Consider the following 7,240-nt stretch of genomic DNA (forward strand, 5'->3'; position numbering starts at 1 on the left):
AAAAAATGGCAAGATTTATATAAAATATTATGCCAATAAGAAAATTAAATCTGTAGGCAGAAGTTTCTTATGTTAAAAACTGTTACATGGACATATATTAATTTGTATCATTGTTGCCACAAAATCACTGAGAAAAAATCATATAATATTCATAATTGATTAACGAGATATATTAAAGAGTGTTAAAAAATGAGTTACTATTAGTCATGAAGCTTACAATCATTACTTTGTTTCAATATTACACTTTATTCTTGTAAAATCTATGATGAAGTTCAAAAGCATTTTGCAATGGCCTTTAAATTGTGAGTTGTGAGCCAGGATTTATAGTAAAGGTATTTGATGCAACCGAAACTTAATCGGTACCTTCCAGTATAGGTATTTGATGCAATGAAACTTAATCGGTACCTTCCAGTATGTATTTTAGTAAGGGGATTGTCAATCCCATGTTTTTAAATAGATAAAATATAGGCCAAAGTTGACAATATTGTGTGATAAGAGGTGACATATCCCTATCATTTAAGTGCAGTAGCTCTCTAGTTGACAGTAGACACAAAACAGTCATCTGTAGGGAGATACTAGTTGGTCACGTAGGCACGAATATATCTGCACATTTTCTAATTGTTGTAACTCCCTTTTATTGTTATTTGGTAACACGGAATACTACTAACTAGTATAGTTTTATTTCAAGACCATAACATATTACATGGTGTCAGGCTGGTACGGGTAAAAATTCCGCTAGAAAACAATTAAGAAGAAATTGTAAAAAAAAAAAAATGGAAAACTTGTTCAAACCCCAGAACCCCTAGTCTTAGATGGAAATGTTGCAGAGAACTGGAGAGATTCAGCCAAAATTTGATATATTTTCAACAGCGACAGATCTAGAGCTCGAAATCTGAAGATAAGAAAGTGGCAGTCTTTAAACCTGATAGGTGACCCTGATAGGTGACGAAGGACTAGAATTATTTAATAGTTTCAGTTTTGAAAATGGAGACGAAAAGTTAGATAAAAAATCAGAGAGAAGTTTCATGAATACTGTTCACCTCAAAAACAAATATCACGTTTGAGAGGTACAAATTTAACAGTATATGCCAAAAAAAGAAGGTCATCAATTTTTGATAATTTCTTAACAGAATTAAGAAAAGCTATTAAGACAACACAATACAAGGATCATGATGACATGATAAGGGACAGAATTGTAATGGGAATACTGGACAAAGTAATGCCAAGAGAGATTGTTACGAGAACCAAAAACTTACTTTAGAAAAAGCAGTAGATGTTTGCAGAGCAACCGAAGTCAAGTAAATCGCAGTCAAAAATATTAAGAAATGAAAGTCAAGTGGATGCTGTACAGAAAAATAGTGATCAAGAAAAACAAGAAACCATGTAACTTTTTGTGGGTACAAACATGGCAAGTCTATGGTAAATGTCCTGTATAATGTCCTGCATATGGGTAGAAAAACATGTGCAAAATGCCAATGTCGGAATCATTTTTGCTGCTGTGTGTAGGAAAAAGAAGTCAGACCAGAAAGAAACAACAAAACCAAGGAGAAAAAGTTCATGAAGTTGAAGCATGTAGTTGCAAGGTGAATACTGAAGATGATGACACAGAGTGATGAGTATTTTGTTGATGGTATACAGTCAATCGGGTCCGTCCAAAAGCAAACTTATGTTGGAAGCAGGAGGTATGTGTTAATAATCAGTTAGTCGAGTTCAAGTTAGATACAGGTGCTGAAGTGAGTGTGCTTATTATCACTTAACTTGATTGAAAAATTGGAAACTGAAAGAAAAAATAAATAAAACTGAGTTACCCTTGTATCATATGGTGATAATAAGTTCAGAATTAAACCACAAGGTGAAATTTTATTAGACTGTAAAGTTGGTGAGAATGTGGCTCAAGTTTTATTTTATTATTAGTAGTAGATGATCAATTACCTAATTTGATCAATTACCTTTACTTGGACTTCAGGCTTGTGTAGATTTAAAATTAATAAAGAAAGTAGCTAGTATAAATGTTAATTGTAAATCTCTTTGATAATGTATATTTTTGATCTCTTTGATGATATAGTAAATAAATATCCTAGTGTTTTTAATGGGTTGGGTAAATATCCAACAGAACTGTCATATTACATTAAAGAAAGATTTTGTACCGCATGTGCAACCACTCAGAAGGATTCCTCATATTTTACGAGATAGACTAAAAAGTAAGTTAAATGAGCTTGAGAAACAAGGTGTCATTTGTAAAGGATTGATAAGCCTACTGAGTGGGTGGGTGAATGCACTTGTGATTATATGGAAAAAACAAATAGTGATTTGCGTCTTTGTTTAGATCCTAAGTATTTAAATAAAGCAATTCAAAGAGAGTATTTTTTCAATCCCAACTGCAGATGAAATCGCTGCTACCATATGTAACAGAGAGTTTTTACTGTGTTAATTGTCCACCCGGTCCTTGAAAGGTGTCAGATATGCAAGATGGATATCTACAAGTAAAGATAGATGAAGAAAGTTCAGATTATTGCACTTTGCTACTCCATTTGGTAGGTACAAATATTGTCGTTTATCTTTTGATTGTGTTCCACCAGAGAAGTGTTTCAAAAGAAAAATTATGAAATATGATTTGGTGACATTGATGGTATTGGATTATATTTTGATGATATAATTGTCACAGGAAAAAATGAGAAAGAGCATGATAAAAATTTGCACTTGGTATTGGAAAGAGCTCTCAGTTATGGTATTAAATTTAATAAAATAAAATACAGTTTAAGTGTAAATCGGTTAAATTTATGGGTCAAATTTATTCTAAAGATGGCATATAAAATTAAATCAAAATTATGTAGAAGCTTATATTAAAATTGCCAAGGCCTGAAAGTAAATCAGACTTATTAAGAATTTTAGAATGGCTACGCTTTTAGGCAAGTTTGTTGCCTAACTATGTCTTGAGGGCGAGTAACTAAGGAACACGGACACTCTTTTGTATAATCCTTTCTAGGGATGACTTTGTTATGTTAAATCTATCGCCTAATATGTTCAAAATTACTTCTCCTCCTTAAGAGATTTAACTAAAATTGAAAATGAGTTTAACTGGCTAGATATTCATGAGAAATCATTAAATGAGTTAAAACACCTTTTAACATCAGCTCCAATATTGTCATTCTTTGATCCAAGTAAAAATGTAGAAATTGAGACTGATGCATCTAAAGATGGGTTAGGAGCCTGTTTACTCCCAAGATGGACACCCTATTGCATTTGCGTCTAGAAGCTTGAGTTCAGCTGAGAAAATTATGCCCAGATTGAAAAAGAAATGTTGGCAATTGTTTTTAGTATACAGAAATTTCATTTTTTTGTTTATGGTTTGGGGACGTAAAAGTCAACACTGATCATAAGCCTCTAGAAGCAATTTTTGTAAAGATTTGGCATCAATAACACCAAGATTACAAAGAATGCGTTTACGTTTATTAAATTATAAATTATAGCGTGTCATATAAGCCAGGTAAATATTTGTTTATCGCAGATACCCTATCACGTGCTTTTCTTCTTCTTCTGAAGAAGAAACATTAAACAAATAATTTACTGCCATTATGGACGCCGGCACAAAAACTAAAAAAGGACAAAAGAAAGAACAAGACGGCGCTCGGTTGCTCGGGAACCTACAGGATTAAAATCAGACAGAGAATTTGATTATGTTATACACTGTATTAATAAGTATCTTCCTATGTCTGAAACTAGGAAATGTCAGTTTAAAAATGCTTTAAGTAATGATAAAGACCTACAGTTAGTAATCAAATATTGTGAAAATACATGGCCAGAACAGAAAAAGAAAGTTCCTCTAAATATTTGGAAGTATTTTCATTTAAGAGACAAACTTTTTGTTTCAGATAGTTTATTATTTTTAGACAACAAAATAGTTGTTCCTCAAGAACTTCGTAAAGAAATGCTAAAATTATTACATGAAGGTCATTTTGGTATCGAAAAAACAAAATCGCGAGCACGTCAAATATTTTATTGGCCTAGAATGACTTATGATATTGAATCATTTATAAAAGATTGTAGAATTTGTGAAACTTATGCTAAACGACATCAGAAAGAAACATTAATGCTGTATCCTATTTCAAGTCGACCGTGGGAAAGAATTGGCTTAGATATTTTTACTTTTAATAATCAGAGTTTTCTAATAGCATTTGATTCATTCTCTAATTGGCTTGAAGTATTACCTATTAAAGACAAATCCGCAAAATCTGTAATTTTAGTTTTAAGAAGAGTATTTTCTACTCATGGTTCGCCAGATTGTGTAATTTCTGATAATGTTCCTTTTAACAGTTGTGAATTTAAATCATTTGCTAGAGAGTGGAATTTTGAAGTTGTAACAAGAAGTCCTAATTATCCTCGCTCAAACGGTCTTGCTGAAAGAGGAGTAGGTATTGCGAAAAATATAATTAAAAAAAGCGAAGGCAAAAGTGATGGCCTTGATATAGCATTGTTACAGTATCGGAACTCCCCTCTCAAATATATTGATTATAGTCCTGCACAATTACTTATGAGCCGTAATTGTAAAACTAAATTACCTAGTAATAATGAATTTTTAAAACCAAAATTGTGTCAAAATGTTTATGAAAAACTACAAGAAAGGCAAAATTGTTATAAGAAATATTACAATAGACAGGCTAAAGATTTAAAACCGATTTGTCCTAATGCAGATATTAATGTATATAATCATGTAAAGAAGAAGTGGGAACCAGGTCAAGTTATTTGTGAGCACTCCACTCCAAGATCGTATTTAATCAAAGATAGTGAAAATAATGTTGTTAGAAGAAATAGAATCGATTTAAAGGAAAGCACAAATAAGTTTGTTCCTAATGTTCCACCTCTTTATGAATGCTCTACTAGTAATAGTAATTTAAAGAATGTCGAACAACCAGCAGAACTTGTGGAAGGATTACCTGAAGCTGATCTAGAAATTGAACTTGATAAATGTCCTAGTATAACTAAACAGCTGATTCCTAAAACAAGATCTGGTAGGGTTGTAAGAAAACCTCAAAAACTAGATTTATGATGGGGGAGATGTGTGATAAGAGGTGACATATCCCTATCATTTAAGTGCAGTAGCTCTCTAGTTGACAGTAGACACAAAACAGTCATCTGTAGGGAGATACTAGTTGGTCACGTAGGCACGAATATATCTGCACATTTTCTAATTGTTGTAACTCCCTTTTATTGTTATTTGGTAACACGGAATACTACTAACTAGTATAGTTTTATTTCAAGACCATAACATATTACAAATATTACAGTTGAGAAGAAACTATTTTATCTTAAAAAAAAATTTCTTAAAATTCTGAGATCATATAATCTAATTTTCTTAATAATAAATTAGGTATATGTATGTTGTACATACAGAATTTTGTTATGGACAAATAAGGATCGACAAGCTTCTTTTGTGCAAACGAAGATATGTTGTGCAAATTTTTGTTATGGACAAATAAGGATCGACAAGCTTCTTTTTGTGCAAGAAAATAAATGATTTTTTCTAGTATTACGACAAACCATAATAAAAGTTACACAAACTTACCGGTAACAGTTTTTTTTATAATAAAATATTTAGGAATAATTTGGGTTGTTTATCAATATATTAATGACTTGAATTTTGACAAATTGAATTTGTATCAAAATAATTTTACGAAATATAAAATTGATGTTCTATTACAACATTGAGTTTTTATTGTCGACAAAAACCAGGATAAATACTAATAATAATACCCTTAATAAAATCAATGATGTTTATGTATTATGAAAATATTTGTCAAAGGACATATTATGTAACAGTTTGATGAAACACAAGCTTGAAGGGACGAATAAAAAATAAAACAAAACATATTTTTTCTAGGTTTATATTAAAAAATACAAGGTAGATAATCATCAAAAAATAATTATCAGATACCACAGCTTCTCTTCTCTATGCCAAATAATATATGAACCAAATGTTTTTTATGAATATACAACTTGAACAAAAAGTTGTTTAGAACAATTTTTACCAAATTTGCAAAAATTTTAAATTGAAATGCGTAATTCAGTACAAGCCTTGGTACAAGTAAACATGAAATATTGTAAATACTTATTTAATATCATTTCGAGTGTTTTACGACGAAAAGGTCATCTGTCCGTAGCGTCTTTTGTCAGAATATTCGTATATTTAGTGTATTATATACCAATATTGTACGCAGTTTTGAAACTGATAATTAAATAAATCATATTAATGTTAACTAACCATAATGAATGATAGAATTTCACTAAATTTAAATTGCCCCCCGTATGGTTGAAAACAGCAAATTGATATTTGATTACTTATAGATTACCACCTATGTACAAAATGACAGGAAGACCTGGAATATGGCGCCCAACTTGATTAGACCTTCTGCGCATGTTGACGTTCATTCTCTATCCCTTCTATTTCTCTGTCATTCTCCCACTTCCACTTCCATATCTCTGGGTAGAACAAGGGTAGAACAACACACGTCAATGGGAGATAGAGGAAACATTTTACCTATAATGTTACTAATATAATATACTTTGATTATAATGTTTGTATCATAATTTCTTAAAAATATCAAGTTAGTGGATTAATAGCAAATTTAGACATATACATATATATTTTATCGAAAAGTGTGTTGATAAGACTAAAATAAGCTTTATGTTTTATCTTTTTCTCTTTAGAAGGGAGATGGTCTGTGTCGTAGAATACATTACAGTATTTGGTTTGGTATTTAATATCGTGTACTTTGATATTCTTTTCTTAATTTACTGCAATTTCCTGTTTCCTATAATGCCAAATCTTGACAATATGGTGAATGTTGAGTTTTGATCTTATTAGTTTTATACCTGTGTTTATACAAGACCAAATTAAGACTTAGTTAGTTTGTGATTTATATTAAGATCTTTCTTATAATATTTTTTATGTCTTAATCTTAATACTATATTATACTTTTTCTGGAAAATAAATGTTAAAATATCTTAATTTTGCATATCCTATTCCATGCATCCTTCCATTAGAAAAAATATCGTTTATAAATCATATATGCTAAGAAACTCACCTAAATTAGGTGTAAGAATAGAGAAATCTTGAGGTAGTAGAAAAATTAATGCAATATATGTATAAGCAGAATTAAACAAGGTAACTGTTAATGTTGGTGAAGCTGATTCTACAATTTTAATTACGGAACTTGCAACATGCGTAGTGTCTGTGACTATA

At 30.7% G+C, this 7,240-nt stretch overlaps 1 long non-coding RNA gene across 1 annotated transcript; it reads left to right on the top strand.

Moving 5' to 3' along the window:
* The first annotated feature begins 446 nt into the window (after positions 1–446).
* LOC115878606 lies at positions 447–5,241 on the top strand. Its single transcript, XR_004049563.1, has 2 exons — positions 447–498; positions 5,070–5,241. It is a non-coding gene; the product is annotated as an uncharacterized LOC115878606 (long non-coding RNA).
* Positions 5,242–7,240: the final 1,999 nt, after the last annotated feature.

Source organism: Sitophilus oryzae, unplaced genomic scaffold (assembly GCF_002938485.1).
Source record: "Sitophilus oryzae breed Bouriz unplaced genomic scaffold, Soryzae_2.0 scaffold_1063_pilon_pilon, whole genome shotgun sequence".
Taxonomy (NCBI): domain Eukaryota; kingdom Metazoa; phylum Arthropoda; class Insecta; order Coleoptera; family Curculionidae; genus Sitophilus; species Sitophilus oryzae.